Below are 17,430 nucleotides of genomic sequence, written 5' to 3'. Positions count from 1 at the left end.
CCACTAATAAACTCTTCAACTCCCTTTGCAACCTTGGGAATGCATTTCCTGACTGCTGAACACAGGCTTTTTAAATGTTTAAAGTTATTCCCATCCTCTGAGCTGCTACTTGTAATACTGACTATATAAAAAACAGTTTCCATGGAGCAGAGAACCATAAGGTGTAGTCCTACTGCTGAAAGTAAGCTGATGGTATCCAGACAAGACAGTAATCTCTGCCATAACTTTAGGCCTTCTGCAGGGCCTTCATCTTGTCATGAATGTTTCCTAAGGCTGCAGTTGTACGGAGGCTGGGGTAAAGCAAAATGCAAAGGTGATTTAGCTGCCTTATCCTATGCTCTGCTAGATTTCAGCTGGTGAGGTTCAAGTGAGGAAGAAGGAATGATCTTGCATTCTTCTGTCTGCTTGCCTGTTAAAAAATTTATAGTTTTGATGCCTTCCCTCCTCCTGGAAACAACGAGAGAAAAAAGGGAGGGAGAGGTTTAGACCTGCTCAGAATCCCCCAACCCAAGTGTGAAGGCATGTCAAGATGACTGGGAAGCCTTGGGAGCCATGACATGCTCCCACCTGGCACCTCCAGTAAAAGAGCAGCAATGTCAATTGGGCCAGAGCTTTGGAAGAGCTAGGTGTGTCAGAGAGGTTGGTTCCAGGGGTGGCACGTTTCATTTCGCCACTTGAGACAAAACAATAAGTACTGCCTTGTCCTGCCACTGCCGACATGGGAGCTGCTTCTCCACCACGAGGGTGCCACCTTGGGGGCTTCCAGCTGCCTGAGGCAGTGACCTCATCCCACCCAATGGCTGGACTGGCCCTGGTTGACTCCAGCACTGGATCTCTGCTGTGTCTCTGATGCTGGAGGGATAGATCCAATGTACTGTTTGGCCTCTGGGACACACAGGATTGAGAAGTGATGTAGAAAGAATAATAATATTATTCCTACATCATTTAATAATATTCTGTAATAATATATTGACATCTTTTGTGAGCAGCCTGTGTAAACTACTGAAATACTGTTTCCTTTATTTTAAATATAATCTTATCCTATATTCAGTTTATTTTCTAAAACGTTCTTCTGTACCTATCATGTCTCTCAAGTCCATTTTGTATAACAAAGCAGTTTGTTTTGCAGATGCTACACACACACTTAATCTTTAGTGAAAATGCACTGAAGAGATATTCACCTGGAGCAGCTAAGTATCACAATCTGCTAAGTACCCTCAGACGTGGCTCAGCCATCTGGATAAAGTGATGTCAACACAACACTCTTGGCTCTACAGCCTTTCTCAATTGATTTTGAAAGAATCTAAGGCTCCTTTCCCCAAATTATTTCCATATGCTTTTTGTCCAGCATGCATTACATGGCTTTCCCCGCTTCTTTGGTATAAACTGAAATCCACTGTGTCATTTTCACTACAACTTATAGGTAGCCTCAGGCAATCTGTCATACTTGATAAAAATTAATTTGCATCCCCCATCTCTGAAACAAGAGAACCACCTGCACCAATATTAGTGTAGAAAAGGCCCTTCCATTTGTGAAACCAAATTACCACTGGAAACTCCCCACTTCTCACCCTGCCCCCACTTGCAGGGATTGTATAGGGTAGAATATAACATTGTGCTATGGTGAATGTGCTGGGGGAAATGATTTCCCCCTGGCTGTTCTGAGGGCTCTCCTGACACCCCAAGAGGCAATTTCAGGGGTTGGGAAAGGGTAGAAATCCCCATTGCACAAGTGGGATCCCTTGCACAGTGCTTGCACCAATGGGAACCTGCCCCAAGTTGTGTTTTTTTTAAGCCATTGCTATACCTCCAGTATCTGACCACTGCAATGCTTGACCACTGCTGACCTATGTCTGAATGCAAATAAATAAACCACCCTTGGCTTCCCAAAAGCCTTATGCTTTCTCAAACGACCTTTCCCCCTTGCTGTCCCTTATGGCTTTATGTTTCTAAAAAGAAAGGAAAAAAAGAAATCCACCTTTCTCCCTTCTGTCAAATCCCTTCCCAAACTCATCTTTGGCACAATGCCGTAGTCCTTTTCCCCTATGGAAACTAAGCCTTCATGTGTGCAACTCAAGTGAAACCAGATCCTCCTCCTGTCTTCCTTCCTTCCTGTTGAACTTTGGCTTATAAGGCCCTTGGGTCTAGGACCTGCCTTTCTGCTGCAGTTCTGTAGAATGTCATGCACAGTGACTGCATATTATAAATTAACAACCTGCCGCAGCCATCCTGGGATGTTAACCACGATCGTAGTGCCAGGCGATTCACAAGCTCGCTGCATCTGGTTCAAAGCACAGGCTTCCTACATTATATCCAACTTTGTTCTGGTCATTCATGCTGTCACTGATGACCTCACGGGATCACATGGTCAGGTTGATAAGCGTGTATCTACAGACCCAAAGTTCTCTATATAAATAAACTTACAAGAACTGTTGTCCACTCTTAACTACCATTGCCATTGCCTTATTTTTCAATTTGGGGTAAGGGTGATTTATTATATTGATGGTATGGTAAGCACAAGAGCAGTGATAGGGAAACCTGTGCCCCCCACCAGATGTTGTTGGTCAACAAATGTCATTGTCCTTGGCCATTGGGGCCAGCGCTGTCTGGGAAAGGTGGGAGTTGGAGTCCCAACACTGTCTGGAGGGTCACAGGGTCCTCATTCCTGAACTTGAAGCATCCACTCATAACAGAAAGGAATTTAAAACAAAACTTCCACTATCCTAAAGCTATTATGCAAATCTAGCGTGCACCTGTATATTGTATGCATCTTCTCACTACAGAGTTGGGAAAGGTTCAGAAAAGAGAAACCCAAATGAGCAAGGGGGTGTAGCAACTTCCCTAGGAGGAAAGTTTACAACATTTGCACCTCTTTAGTTTTGAGAAAAGGTGAGTAAGAAGACACATGATAGAGGTGTATAGAACTATGCAAGGTTTGGGTAAGTGGATAGAGAATGGCCCCAACTTTTCAAATGTTTAAATGGGGCTTAAAACCCCATTAGTTTCAAGCCGCCTTTTCTTAATTAAGCCTGTGATTAAAAGGCTGGGCTGGATGAATCCCTAGCCGGAATTAAGATTGCCGGAAGAAATATCAACAACCTCAGATATGCAGATGACACAACCTTGATGGCAGAAAGTGTGGAGGAATTAAAGAACCTTTTATTGAGGGTGAAAGAGGAGAGTGCAAAATATGGTCTGAAGCTCAACATCAAAAAAACGAAGATCATGGCTACTGGTCCCATCACCTCCTGGCAAATAGAAGGGGAAGAAATGGAGGCAGTGAGAGATTTTACTTTCTTGGGCAAGACCTATTCCATTTCTATTTTGCTGTTTTATTTTTTAACTGGCCTCTTTTAAACTGTCACTTTTTAAAAGTTAGCATTTTTCTTAATGATACATAAGCTGCCTTGGATAGTCTACGCTCCCCAAAACAGCTTATGAACAGTTTTATAAGTAAATAAATGAGTTAAGCCAAAGGTTTCATGGCAGATTTTTGTTCTAAAGAAAGAAAAAAGCTGGATCTTCTCAAGTCAATATGGCCATATAAAATCAAATAATGTCTTTGTATGAAGAAACACCTGGTTCCTTCAGTTTTACAGTCAACCCAAATTGATCATAAAGCTTCCATATATGGACTGGATGCCCACAGAGAAGTGAATTTGCATCAGGCTGAAGCAGGCTATGTATCTGAAGCTGTGCGGTACATCAAAAGCCTTAATCTGTTAGCTACTCAAAGCATGGATGGTGTGCTTGGGGAGGAAATACATTCTTCTGTTCTCTTTTATAAACAAGAGTTTATTTATAGAGAACGTGTAGCACAATAGATCTGAAAGGCACCGAGTGCAAGACAGCTACAAGAGAGCAGATTTATGCAGAAAAGTAACTTGAGATCAAAGCAGACATCACAAATTTTGCTTCTGGCATTAATTTTTAAGACATCTATGTTCACACCTCTGTTTCAAGATGCACACAACTCCACATAGGAAAAACTACCTGCTTCAGAATCTTGGTAAGGCCTGGCATTAGAAGTTAACTTCACTGTGAAATTGGCACATGTGGAAAATGGTAAGCCTGCTTTCAAGTTGAATGGGTGCCATCTTAAGACAGGAATCTGCACACCTATACCTTGACAAAGGAGCATCTAAAGTGCTCAAGCTGCTACTACTAGTGAATTTTTTCCCTAGCTCAATGATATCACTCAAACCAGGCTTAACACAGTACTTTTAATTAAAATGCGTGGCAATTATCTATTTTGCAGACTAAAGATGTTTCACTGTCCAAATGCCTTATTTATTCTTGGACAGTTGGAAGCAACATGATGATCTATAGTACCTTTGTAACATCTTTGGCATTATTGCAGTGCCGACATCAATTAAGGAAGAAGGGGGCTTGTAATATTCCTGTCTAATGTCGAGTGTATGCCAGATCTCACTCCAATAAATGTTACAAGCATTATTAATCAGAGATTGATGAATCATCCTTTTTGCCACACTTCATTGGCCAGATCCTGAACGCCTATCAGTTACTTCAGTGGAGATGAATTAATTTATATCAGCTAGCATTGTAAACATTACGACTACGGCCATTTCTAGCCAGGGGAATTACTAAAAATCACACTGCAAGGAGGAGCCTTATTGAAGGTGCATATCTGAAGTAAAATGGCTGCAAACCACTAAGAATCAACACACCTTATACAACAAATTTGAGAACAGATGTTCCTGACGAAAAGGGATAACATGGGTTTCAGGCTCCTTTTCCGCTCAGAAATTAACTAGTGCTTCTGATCAGTTTCAGGATTTACATTCACATATCTAAAATAAAGGGACGCAGGTGGCGCTGTGGTCTAAACCACAGAGTCTAGGGCTTGCCGATCAGAAAGTTGGCAGTTTGAATCTCCACGACAGGGTGAGCTCCCGTTGCTCGGTCCCAGCTCCTGCCCACCTAGCAGTTTGAAAGCACGTCAAGTGCAAGTATATAAATAGGTACCGCTCCGGCGGGAAGGTAAACAGTGTTTCCATGCGCTGCTCTGGTTCGCCAGAAGCGGTTTAGTCATGCTGGCCACATGATCCGGACGCTGTCTGTGGACGAATGCTGGCTCCCTCGGCCTATAGAGCGAGATGAGTGCGCAACCCCAGAGTTGTCCGCGACTGGACCTGACGGTCAGGGGTACCTTTACCCAACATAAGTCTTTCTGTTTTCCTGCCTGCTGCAATTAAAATGCTCAAAATGACCTTAAACACAATCTGTTCTCCACTTGGCCTGGGCCTCTGCATCTATACAGGGCAAAGCATTTATTCTCTAGACTTTGCAGAGGGCTGTTTGCACCCCATCTGCAAAAGTAAGGACTCCATCCCCTCGCTAGCCTTTTCAATTTATTTATTTTTTTAAAATGAATGATGGCAAGGAGAAATAATAAGAAGTGAAAATTATATGTCCGTTCTTTATTTGGCAGTTCTTGCTCCTGTGCTTGTCTGCACAGGTGAGGGGAAGCATCTATCTGCCCTTAGCCTTCAACCGTCTGCAGCAATACAGCATTTGTGCATGAAGACAGTCATGCTCTTTGCACAAAGGCTAGTAGGGCAGGGATACTTGGCATCATCCCTCCTCCAGTGTTTATGAACATGGCAGCAACAATGCCCAAATCAGACTACAGTAAGTGAAAGTCATTAGTAGATGGTAGGACTCTGTAAGTGAGAAGAATTGCTGAACATCTTTCAATATGAGTAGAAATTCTCATTTTAAAAGGCTAGCTCTCTTATTCAACAACCCCAGAACCCAATAGAGGGAGACTGAAGTTCCTGATTTGAAATATATGACAGCTCCATTCACAAATCAGGAAGTACTTATCACTTTACTATTACCCACTTTTTGGTACTTTTATGGCTAGGCATCCGTAGTTGTCTCACTGTGAAAATGGAGTCTGGTGGCAGCAGAAGTTGAGAGAAGAGGAGTGGGAGAGGTAAAAATCAGAACAAGGAGTTGGGATTGGAAGTGGTTCTTGAACAAAGAATGGATTTTGTTGGTAGATGCCTTTTGAGTAAGAAAGGAGGATAGGAGAAGCATTAGAAGAGTTCTGCTCTTCTGTCCACATACTGGCCAGCCAGATATCTAGGAGAAGCCCACAAGCAGAATATGTGTGCAAGAGCCCTCTTCTGCTTGTGATCAGCAATTGGCATTTCACTGGAGTGTGTGTATAAAGTCATCAAATAGCTCTGTAATGCTAATTAGAATAGACTGGATTATTCCAAGCACATCTATTCAAAACACGAATTCCAGTGATACCGAGGGAATTCATTTCCATGCCAGCATAATTAATATTTCAGCTTTAAGAACCAGTACACCACAGTAGCCACAGTATTGGTTATAGATCTGGAAAGCCTTGTCCCAAATCTCTGCTCAGATCTGACACCCATGTGTGGCCTTTGTCCAGCAGTGACTCAGACAGAGACACAGAGATGTAGATGCTGAAGGCTGTAGCACATGAGATCCATGAATCTGGGCCTCCAGTTACTACAGCATTATTTAAATGCTCATTCTAAATGTGATTTAAAGTAATTTGACTGTTGTTTTTAACTAGGCTTTTATTTTTATTACTTTAGATTTTATGACTATGTTTTTTAAAAGTTGCATGCAGCCTTGAGTCCCAACTTGGGAGAAAGACAGGATATAAATATATTAAACAAACAAACAAACAAACAAACAAACAACCCCCCCCCCAATCTCAGCACTGTCAAGGGGCTGACCTACTTGCCTCCACAGAGCTGATACATCAACCCAGGCAATGTGCCTGATGCAAGCTGATGGACAGACAACAGATTTTTAGGCTCCAGGCCAGACAGTTGCCCCTTTAAGGTTCTCCACTAGGCAGCAAGGGAAGCACAAAAGGGCTCAGCTGAGGGGTCCAGGACCATAAAATGGCTCAGCTGTGCCTTATGTTCCTTGGAACAAATACAGTGGTGCCTCGCAAGACGAAAAGAATCCATTCCGCGATTCTCTTCGTCTAGCGGTTTTTTCGTCTTGCGAAGCAAGCCCATTGATGGCTTAGCGGCTTAGCGGCTTTTAGCGGCTTAGCAGATCAGCTGATAAGCGGCTTAGCGGCTTAGAAAAAGGGGGGGGGGAAGGAAAAAAACCCCGCAGGAACTCGCAAGACATTTTCGTCTTGCGAAGCAAGCCCATAGGGAAATTCGTTTTGTGAAGCGCCTCCAAAACGGAAAACCCTTTCGTCTAGCGGGTTTTCCGTCTTGCGAGGCGTTCGTCTTGCGGGGCACCACTGTAATCTGCTTTGTGTGCTCTGTCCAGGGTTCTGAAAGGTCTACTACTGACCTCCCTTCTTTCCAGGAACCCCTCATTTTAGCGGCCGCCGAGACCATATAACACCGGTCTTGAAAGACCTACATTGGCTCCCAGTACGTTTCCGAGCACAATTCAAAGTGTTGGTGCTGACCTTTAAAGCCCTAAATGGCCTCGGTCCAGTATATCTGAAGGAGCGTCTCCTCCCCCATCGGTCTGCCCGGACACTGAGGTCCAGCTCCGAGGGCCTTCTGGCGGTTCCCTCACTGCGAGAGGCCAAGTTGCAGGGAAGCAGGCAGAGGGCCTTCTCGGTGGTGGCACCCGCCCTGTGGAATGCCCTCCCATCGGATGTCAAGACGATGGACAACTACCTGACATTCAGAAAACATCTGAAGGCAGCCCTGTTCAGGGAAGTTTTTAATATGTGACATTTATTGTATTTTTCATCTCTGTTGGAAGCCGCCCAGAGTGGCTGGGGAAACCCAGCCAGATGGGCGGGGTACAAATAATAAATTATTATTATTATTATTATTATTATTATTATTATTATTATTATTATTATATAGCTGTGATCCTGCCACTCTGCTTCCCGCCAGTACTGAACAATTTGCACCCTTCTGAGATGTCCATGGAATCTGCTTTACCAAGATAGACACAGTAATAATATCCCAGCCTAAGCTTGCTCACAAGGCTGCTGTAAAGTAAAAATACAGCTCTGATCTCCTTGGAAGAAGGGCAGAATACATACAATAAATAAGCACTTAATGATTTGTCAATTCTAAATTAAAGGTGAACAACAAAGAGTCTTGTGGCACCTTAAGGACTAACAGATTTATTGTGTCATGTTTTGTGGTGTTGTGGCTTTCAAAAGGCCTCTGCCACAATAAATTTATTCTCTACAGTGCCACAAGGCTGCTGTTTTTGTCGCAACTGACTACCACAGCTGCCTCTCTGAAACGCTTCTTTTCTAGCAGACATGATCCATTGCACATCACCAGACAGTGTTCAGACTTCCCAGCCTGGTGCAACCCCCTTCGCCTCAGATGACCATAAGGCAGACCTATAGGCTGCCCCCACTACACCCTCCAGAGAAAAAGAAAAGATTAAATACAGAGAGGCGTTGAGCTGTCCTGCAAGGAGGAGACAGGCACATAGTGGTATGGGGTTGAGAGTGCAAAATAGGCTAATAGAGGTGGGACGCAGATAAGCGTGGAGGAAATAGTGAATACAGATGAGATGACGCTGAAGAGAAATCTGTGGTGGTCCAGAGACCAGATGCTTTGAAGTGTAGAGGGAAAAGGGGAGCTCTAGAATGAGAGAGAAAGAGAGAGTTAACAGGAGCTAAAAAGAAAAGGCTGGGCTAAAAATGTGTCAAAAATGCATCCCTGCAGCTGACAAAGCAGTACAGCCTTCTTAAATTAACATGAATGTAAAAGAGGCTTTCAGAGTGCTCTAAGCTGTGCATCCCTAATCTAGTGTGTGCATTCAACCTGAGAGGAAAGTATTTCTGTTTTACCCCACACATTGCGTAAGCACTTGGTGCTGACTGCAGCTGCAAAAATGTAAGACAAGGCACACTCAATTTTGGCCTGGTCAAATTAAATACCATTAACTCGCCCTCTTGAGCACATTACAATTTGTACAGCTGTAAAATTAAGCCCAATTTAATGTTTTCTGTTAGTAAGAGAAATGCTGATTGTGTCCAAAGTTTTATTATTTACAATAAACGAAATGTGCAAATTCCAATGCCCGAGGTTTAGTACTGATCTTTTCTTTACAAGACTAAGCAATTAGGGTGACAAAGCAATCAGAGTTAAAGCATATCAAAACAACCCATGTTATATTGAGTGTAACATTGCTAAAGATAGCTGTTCGCTGTTATGCAGAAAAAGCACTTAAGTAACAGCCTCTAAAGTGATTGTAAACTTTAGAAAGCATTGTCTGGCCATGCTGAAAGGTGAATCGTCACAGTAACTGGTCAGGGCTAACTTTTTTGGAATATATGGGATCCACATTAGGATATGTCTCATACTTATCCCACTTTTGGTGCTCATACGGCAGGAGTGAAGAGACTCAGGCCAGGGGGCCAAATACTTCACTGTTTGGCCGCTGGGACCTTTCCCTGACCACACCTTTCCCAGTGATCACACCCTCTCCCTGAATGCTTTTGCATAGCTGGAACGTGAGCTTGAACTGTGCTAATGCCTTTTGCTTGCCTAAAAGGAGGGTGGAGAAGATGGCTGCGCTGTGTGTAGCAACCTCGGACTTTGGCATGGCTGGAACATAACCTGCTGGAAGAGTCACATCTACTGCCCTGTCCACTTTTGCACAGAGTCTTGGCTATCACTAGTAAGTTGCTACTAGAAGACTGCCCGTGAGGGAAGGCCACCCTTGTGCTAAAAGAGTTTCCCCACCCCTGCTGCAGGATTACACCATATGCAAGATGAGAGTGCACAAGTGGCCAACCTACGGGGGAAGGGGCCATGTTTGAACTTGTGCTCTATGGAAAACACTTCTTACTCTTTTCCCATATAACCTGCTGAAGAGCTGGCTAATACGCTCTGTAGAAAGACAGGAAAAGAACACAACTGGCAGTAGTGCTCCACAGATAATTTTATTTATTTAGTTGCTTCCTTAGCCTCTCATCTGCAAAACATTTAATCTTCCTGTTTTCATTTCCTTTCTTGTAGTGGATGGCAAGGTTCACGCCTTCCCCCTCTCACACGGGCTTCCTTTGTTTATGATGAAACTAATGAACTGCCCGTCAGTATTATCATGAGCTGTATTAATTTTGTTCCACAGAAGTCAATGGTAGCCATTGACAGATATGTGGAAAAGTGAAAGGGCTTCTGTTGTTGCTTGTGGTTCGGAGGTGGTGGGGAGGGCGTGGAGAGGAAGCTGCTGTCTGTTCAGTGCATTAGCAAACCCAGTATTAGGAATGGGTAGGTGAATGTTTCACTCCCATTTTAAACAGGCTTCTTGATCGCAGCTCCTTTATTTTGACCCTTCTAACTCACTGGGAGATACTTGCTACTGGGGGATAAAGTAAAACAGTGTTGCCTCGACTTCTCTTTGTCTCACTGTGGTTAGTGTTTGTGTGTGTGTAAGAGAGAAAGAGAGGAGAGGGAGGAAGGAATACACACAGAGAGAGACTCAGTTTGTTCCTCAGAAGGGTGCAGTGTTACTGAAAAGGCTGTATTGACAATAATGGATGGGAGCCGGGGGGCTGGCTTTTATGTCTCACAACTGTCAAGAGGTCTTGTCATCATTTTACCGTGGATTAGCAACAGAGCATGTTCTCCAGTATTATGAGTTCGTTAAAATAACCCCTGACTCATAAGAGTCATGCTGGGAGGAAGGAACGGATGACAGATTGTTATTGTTTCGCTGAATGGTTGTACAAACGTTATGATCACCTAGATCATTCTAATGTCCGAACTGAAATTTCTGAAGCTTGGACTCTGCTCTTGCTCTTAATTCATAGACTGAAATCCACAAAACCCCCTGGAGTTGGGGTAAATAGTACTACAGGCAGAACATGTGTGTGTTTCCTATAGCCACAGTACCCTGAAAGCACCCAGTCCTGCCCGACCAGGTTGGGCCTGGTTAGTACTTGGATGGGAGAACTAGTGTGTGTGGAGAAAGAGGGCTGGTTTTTGGAAGGCCTTGCAAACCCACAATTCCAGCCATTTGCCTGCTAAAGCTCAAGGTGCCCAGAGATGTGTGGCCACCATTGGCCACCATTGCACAACCACTTTTGCACTCATGGCAGCCATGGTTTGCTTGAGGCCTGAACTGTAAATTCATCTAGCTGCTTTCCACTCACCCCTTAGTGAGATTTAAATGGGAACTTGGTGTTATGAAAAGTTCTTACCCATGAGAAGAGCATGCTTGATGTTTGGTATGCTGATTGCATATTAGATCTTTCACATGGGGCTATCTGGGGTGACTGGAAAAGTCACCAGGATATGGAAGAAGATCAGCCATGTGAATCCAACATAACACTACTGCTTTCTTGGGAGTTGTTTAGATTTATATTAGTGTCAGAATGGTTGACACCTCATCCCATATCCTACTAGCGAGACAACTTTGAACATTGTTAATGAAGAATGAGGTATTCCAACAAGATGTCTATCTTGCCCCGGGAATCCAATTATAACGATCTCATAGTGTGTGAAGAAGATCAATGGCAAAGCACATCCAGCCCAATAATTCTTTGGAAGAGGAATATTTTAATAAGAAACCAGTCACTTATATGATTTATAGAGTAACTTCTGTCAACTGGCACCCTGTATATGGGGTGATCTACTACGTGATTTAAAGAAGCTATTTTTGATGTTCTTGGGCTCACTCATTATGATGGGCAGTGTTTGTGTGCAAGAAGGCATATTCTACTCATGCGCATGTGTGCACATGCACAGTGTATCTCTACCCTCTGCACAGAAAAATGTTCTGCTTCTCCAGCTCTGGGATTCCTAACAATGGGGACGAATGTCAATGCCCCCTGACGGTCCGTACGACAAAATTCTCTCCAAGTGCAATACTTTACTTTTGTCAGTGAGGAACCACAGAGAGCTAAACCTGGGGACACAACCTGCTTCCTTGTACGAGTGTCAACTGACCCATAATTTTTTTAAAATAAAATTTATATACCGCTTGAGTGTAGAAAAAAGCTCAAAGCAGTTTACAAAGAAGATAAAACTGAAAATGTACCTCTAATATGTATGCAGTAATTAAGTGGTAGATCACATGTTTTGAATGCTTAGAACAGGGGTCAGCAAACCTTTTCAGCAGGGGGCCGGTCCACTGTCCCTCAGACCTTGTGGGGGGCCAGACTATATTTTGGAGGGGGAAAAAGAACGAATTCCTATGCCCCACAAATAACCCAGAGATGCATTTTAAATAAAAGCACACATTCTACTCATGTAAAAACACCAGACAGGCCCCACAAATAACACAGAGGTACATTTTAAATAAAAGGACACATTCTACTCATGTAAAACACGCTGATTCCCGGACCATCCGTGGGCCGGATTTAGAAGGTGACTGGGCTGGATCTGGCCCCCGGGCCTTAGTTTCCCTACTCATGGCTTAGAAGCTTCCAGGTTCAGACGCCACTTAAAATGATATTGTAGCTGGTGATGGAAAAGGCAAAGGCTGAAATTCTGGAGAGTCACTGTCAGTCAGGTTAGGTAATACAGACCTAGAAGGGTAAATAGTCTGACCTGTTATAAAGAGACCATGGAACAACAAATCTGAACACTCAATTTGCAAGGAACACTCAATTTGCTGGTATGCTCACATATTAATTCCATTGCGAAACCAGGCTTTCAGTGCAGCTACTTAACGGTTTCATTTATATGTATTCATTTATTACATTTATATACCACTTTTCTCTTTCAAGGAGCTCAGGGTCATATACATGGTTCTCCCCGCCCCCCATCCTCACAACAACCCTATGAGTTAGGTTAGACTAAGAGATAGTGACTGGCCCAAGGTCACTCTGTGAGCTTCATGGCTGAGTATGGATTCAAACCCTGCTCATAGTCCAACACTCTAACAATCACACCACACTGGCTCTACACGCTAGCTATGACTCCTCTTTTATATCATAGCAGCCTTCACCTTTATTTGTGGCCCATCTGGTTATTTTTAAGGGGTATGATACTGATGTCAGAATATGTTACTTTAAAGAATTCTCAACTTCTTTAAAGAATTTCACAAACAACATGCAGGTGTTGCATAGTCGATGTTGTATCAGCATGATTAAAATATACATAGCAAAATAAGTAGCAATGTACAAGGTGCTATAAATAACAGTAATTTCTGAGTTTGAGCAATGAAGAATTTTGGCATGCTATGGTCAAGTGTTTAAACTATGAGCTCAATCTGAAAAGGGTATTGCAGAGAATGAATTTTGGTGGATCTGGCTCTGAGATGAGTTGGCCAGCTTATCATGCAAACAGAGTAGCAAAGGATGTAAAAGGACAGTGTGATCCATCTGTACACAATGGACATGGACACTGGAGAGAAATAGAATGATACAACAGAGCATTAAGGCAACACATGATGTATGTTCCTAATCAAGAATAGATGGCACCATAACATGAAAAGTGGGAGGCCCAGGCACAAATCCAAATGGAAAATCTTCCAAGCAAGAGAAAGCTAAGGACATCTGAAACAGTCACATCAATCATGTGGATTTGGTGAAAGGGTGGGGGCTCTTTTGTTTTTTAAGGGCAAAAGGAAATAAAGGTTCACAACAAGAGAAATGGTCAGCAGGTTAAGTCTATGTAAGGCAGTGGGAGGAGCTGAGTTTGTAAGCTCCCCTGAGCCTTGTTCCTAGGGCTGGTGAGGAGTCCGCTTGCTTCCAAGTGGTGACTACTCCACATTCCACTTACGATGTCCAAAGGGTTCTGCCAAACGGATCCTTCCTAACAATGTGGAGAGTTTCCAGTCCAATACCGGAAAGTCAAAAGGCAGAAGGTGTTGGCACAGAAAACTCCACACACAATATGAAACACCAACTAAGTAAGCAGAACCAAAAGTTATAACTGAGATGCTGAAAACCCACCACAGGAGGCCTTTTGCATGCGAGCTAAAAAGCATATTCGGGTTCTTAAAGGTGTCTGGACCTCAGAAACAGAGAGGTTAACACAACAAACTGAGCAAATTCCACAACTCAGGGTGAATACAAGGAGGCTGCCTGCTTTAGATTGTCACCTTCCAATTTGGGGAAGAGAAACACCCCTCACATGATAGATTTCCAGATTGCCCTAACACCTGAAGAGAAATCTATGTGTGGATTAGGTTTTGTGATAAAAGCATGCAACACAAAGTAGACATGTGTTTTCTACTGGATGCTGCTGTATTTTTAATGTAAGGAGAACAAATATTTGAACTCTTATGGGGGAGGGGTTCCTATTTTGGACATGGCAACAGGAAGTGAAAATGGAAGCCACCCCTGCACTTGTGAATCTGCTTTTCAGGACATGTCTTGAGATGCCACCTTCTCAGACTTGATTAGAAAGAAACAGATACTCAAAGAAAGACCACTTACAGTAATCTTCATGTTTTGAAATAAAATCACATACTGTACTGAACTGCCTGTCAGACAAGGCAGGCTTTCTACTGACTTCATGAACAGCAAACTTTTTTTTTTTTGCATCATCTATTATGTCTGCACTGTCCATTATGCCACTGACAAATGCGTCTAAGAAAACATTTGTGCTTAATAAAGAATAAGAAGTTTTCCTTTACAGAAAAGCATGCCAATCCTTGGGATTTGTACTACAAAATTTGCCATTCTGACAGACTACAGATGTCTGTGTCTCATTTAGAGCACACTTTATGGTCTGATACACTTATTTAGCCAGCTTTTAAGAAGTCTGCATTTTAGGGAGGGGGAGCAGTACAATTTTATGGCAAATGCAACAGCAAAAAAACCTATTTTCTAAATCTCTTCTTCTCCGTCAGAGTCTAGAGAAAAGAGGTTCAAAGTACAGGTTAATTCTTTTTACAGCTTCATCTAATCCTTCTTTTATTTCACTAGAAAAGACAATTTCTTTTTTTTTTATAGATGCAGAACTGTATTATTTAGCAACAGACTGTTTTGAAGTGTGTGCACTTCCCTTTTCTCTCGTAAGCTATTGATGGTATAAAGAAAAAGACTAAAAAGAAAATTCTTGTTTGAATAAAACAAAATCCACTTGTCCTCTCTGAAATATTTAGCTCTCCAAGGAAAAAATTCTGAGTGGGAAACCTCAGCCCTAAAGAAAACGACACTGAGACAGGTTAATTAGAATGAACCTTGCATGACTGATTTATTTTGGTGTGTCTCTGGCATATAGAAAGTAACAGTTCAAAAATAAATAAATATATATATAGTGGGGCTGGCCTAAACCGAAAAGATAGATTTTAATCTATTTGCTTTGAACCAAAACTTACTGATACTGAGTTAAAACCTGATTTCCATGTAGCCTTTTCATTAGAAGCACCCAAGGGAACAGTCAAGCAGAGCCCAGGGGACAATAATGGAAATTGTGAGGTGACACACTGAGAGCCTTGTTTCAGGGTAGCCATGATGAATGAGAAGAATCCAATAGGCTTAAGAGATCTAGTCTGGGTGATGGGATAGGAATGGTAATTGTGACTCCTAGTATGCCCTCTTTATCAGGATAACTGCAGCAGTTGGAGAATTCTGCCTCTGACAAAGCAGGCAGCAGGTCTCAACCTTTGGGAGGTGTGTTGCTTGCATGGCTGCTGATGAAGACATTCATTCACAGGTGTCACAGTAGTGGAATTTTTAGATGGAACATCAAAAGCATGGGAACACTGACAGAAGCTACTGCAACAGTGCTGGTAAGACAGAACATCTAAAGAAGTCTACCATCTATGATAAAACACTAAGAGTGAAGACTCATAAAATGACAGCAGATTCTCCCTGGTCCCACAAGCAAACTGTCAGATGTTCATTATCAGAAAGCCAAGTGCTGTTTCAAGGCTTCAGGGAAGAGTCACTTTCGCTGGTTGCCCCCCTCCAGTTTCAGAACGTCAAGGCAGCACTCCACAGCCAGGTTCCTGATGAGGCTGCAAAGCTTATGATGTCTGAGAGGAGCTTTGTTAAATACAGTATATCTAGCTACAACAGGAGATCATAGGCCTTGGGGAGGAATCATGTCTCAGGAGAAGAGCACAGACTTCACAAATAGAAGGTCTTAGATTCAATCCACAACATCTCCCACTAAGAGGGTCATGTGCAGTCGATGGGAAAGACAAACATTTCTGCTTGAGATTTTGGAGAGCTGCTGCCAAATACATGGACAAATAGTCTGACCTGCTAGGAGTCATGCTCCTGTGTTTCTTGGAGGCTGATGCAAGAGAGGACAAGACTGGTGGCTTGAACCATTGTTTGACCTGCTTGTGCTATTACTGCATCCATCAGAAAACCAGGCTCAAGGTGCACCTAAACACATGCCATGACTCTACTTTTTATATTGTGCCTTTTGGACTGGACCTGGAGAGGGGGGAGCAGAATTGCAGCAGCAGTTCAAGGCTCCATTCAAGAGGCTTGTTCTCACTCTTCAGACTTTACTTATTAAAAACAACCACCACACACATTAACAGCTGGCACGTATCATTGCCGCCAGCTGTTTCATCATCATCATCACATCTATATAGTGCCATCCACACTTTGCAGAGTAGAAGAGGACAGGTCCCTGCTCCAAGGGCTTTACAATCTAAAGTTTGGCATGGAAGAAACAGAATAAAACTGGATGGAAGTGGAGGCTGGGCTAAATGGGAGAACAATATGCAATTATGCAGGTATTTGGAGCAACAGGCCTGGTTACATCAGGGCAAGGAAGGAAATAGTTTCCATCCACTTTCTATTCAGCATAGTGCATGTTCCTTGTACTCATACTTTCTGACCTCCTGTTTAGAACCTGGCTTTTGAATTACTGGGTTGGTGAACAGGTGGATACGCGTGCAATTTTGTTAAAAGCTGGGCTAAGCCAAAGTATTGCTGAACTGATACTCTGGAGTTAAATGGGGCATGTCTGGGGCAGAGGGTGTGGAATAAACTGTACCATTATACAGTGTGTTACGGACTAGGCTCTTTGACTTTTTCAATGGCCAAGAACCAAGTTTCCCTCACAGTTATGCATTATCAGATAACCCAGCCCCCCAAATTCAGCTGGTCTCTTTGCTAAAACCTTATGTCCTAGTTGTTTTTCTGTATTAGGTAAAATAGTTTTTTTTTTAAGTTCTTTGCGGAGCAGTATGTTCTGGTGGCTGCTCATACCCATATTTGCCTTTTAGCAATGAGTCTTCCCACCTGCCCCGGCAATTAGATTCAGACCACATAACCAAGTCAGAAAAATGTGAATGGATGCTTTATTAACACTTATTGCACCACTATTCAGTTGTCTCAATTCCAATATACACAATTTTAGTGCTCTTTTGGTGCCCCTGAAAATGAGTCATGACCTTCCCTTTCATTATTAATGAACATAGCACAGCCCATTTATTAAACCTGCACTTTTCCCTCTGCTCCATATGCCTGTTTTCCCTTCCAGTATTTGACATGTGACAGTAAAGCTCAGAGCAAATGTCCCTAGTGCTTCCTCCCCTGCGAATTCT

The 17,430-nt window shown here is 42.9% G+C and overlaps 1 protein-coding gene across 3 annotated transcripts in view; it reads right to left on the bottom strand.

Annotated features, from left to right (window-relative positions):
- The window catches only part of PDZRN3 (PDZ domain containing ring finger 3), a 179,181-nt gene that overhangs the window by 22,856 nt on the left and 138,895 nt on the right, over nt 1–17,430 (bottom strand). The window lies entirely within an intron of this gene.

Source organism: Podarcis cretensis (genome assembly GCF_951804945.1).
Source record: "Podarcis cretensis genome assembly, chromosome: 2".
Taxonomy (NCBI): domain Eukaryota; kingdom Metazoa; phylum Chordata; class Lepidosauria; order Squamata; family Lacertidae; genus Podarcis; species Podarcis cretensis.
Note: the sequence above shows the minus strand (reverse complement) of the source record. Positions and strands in the feature narration are given on the sequence as shown.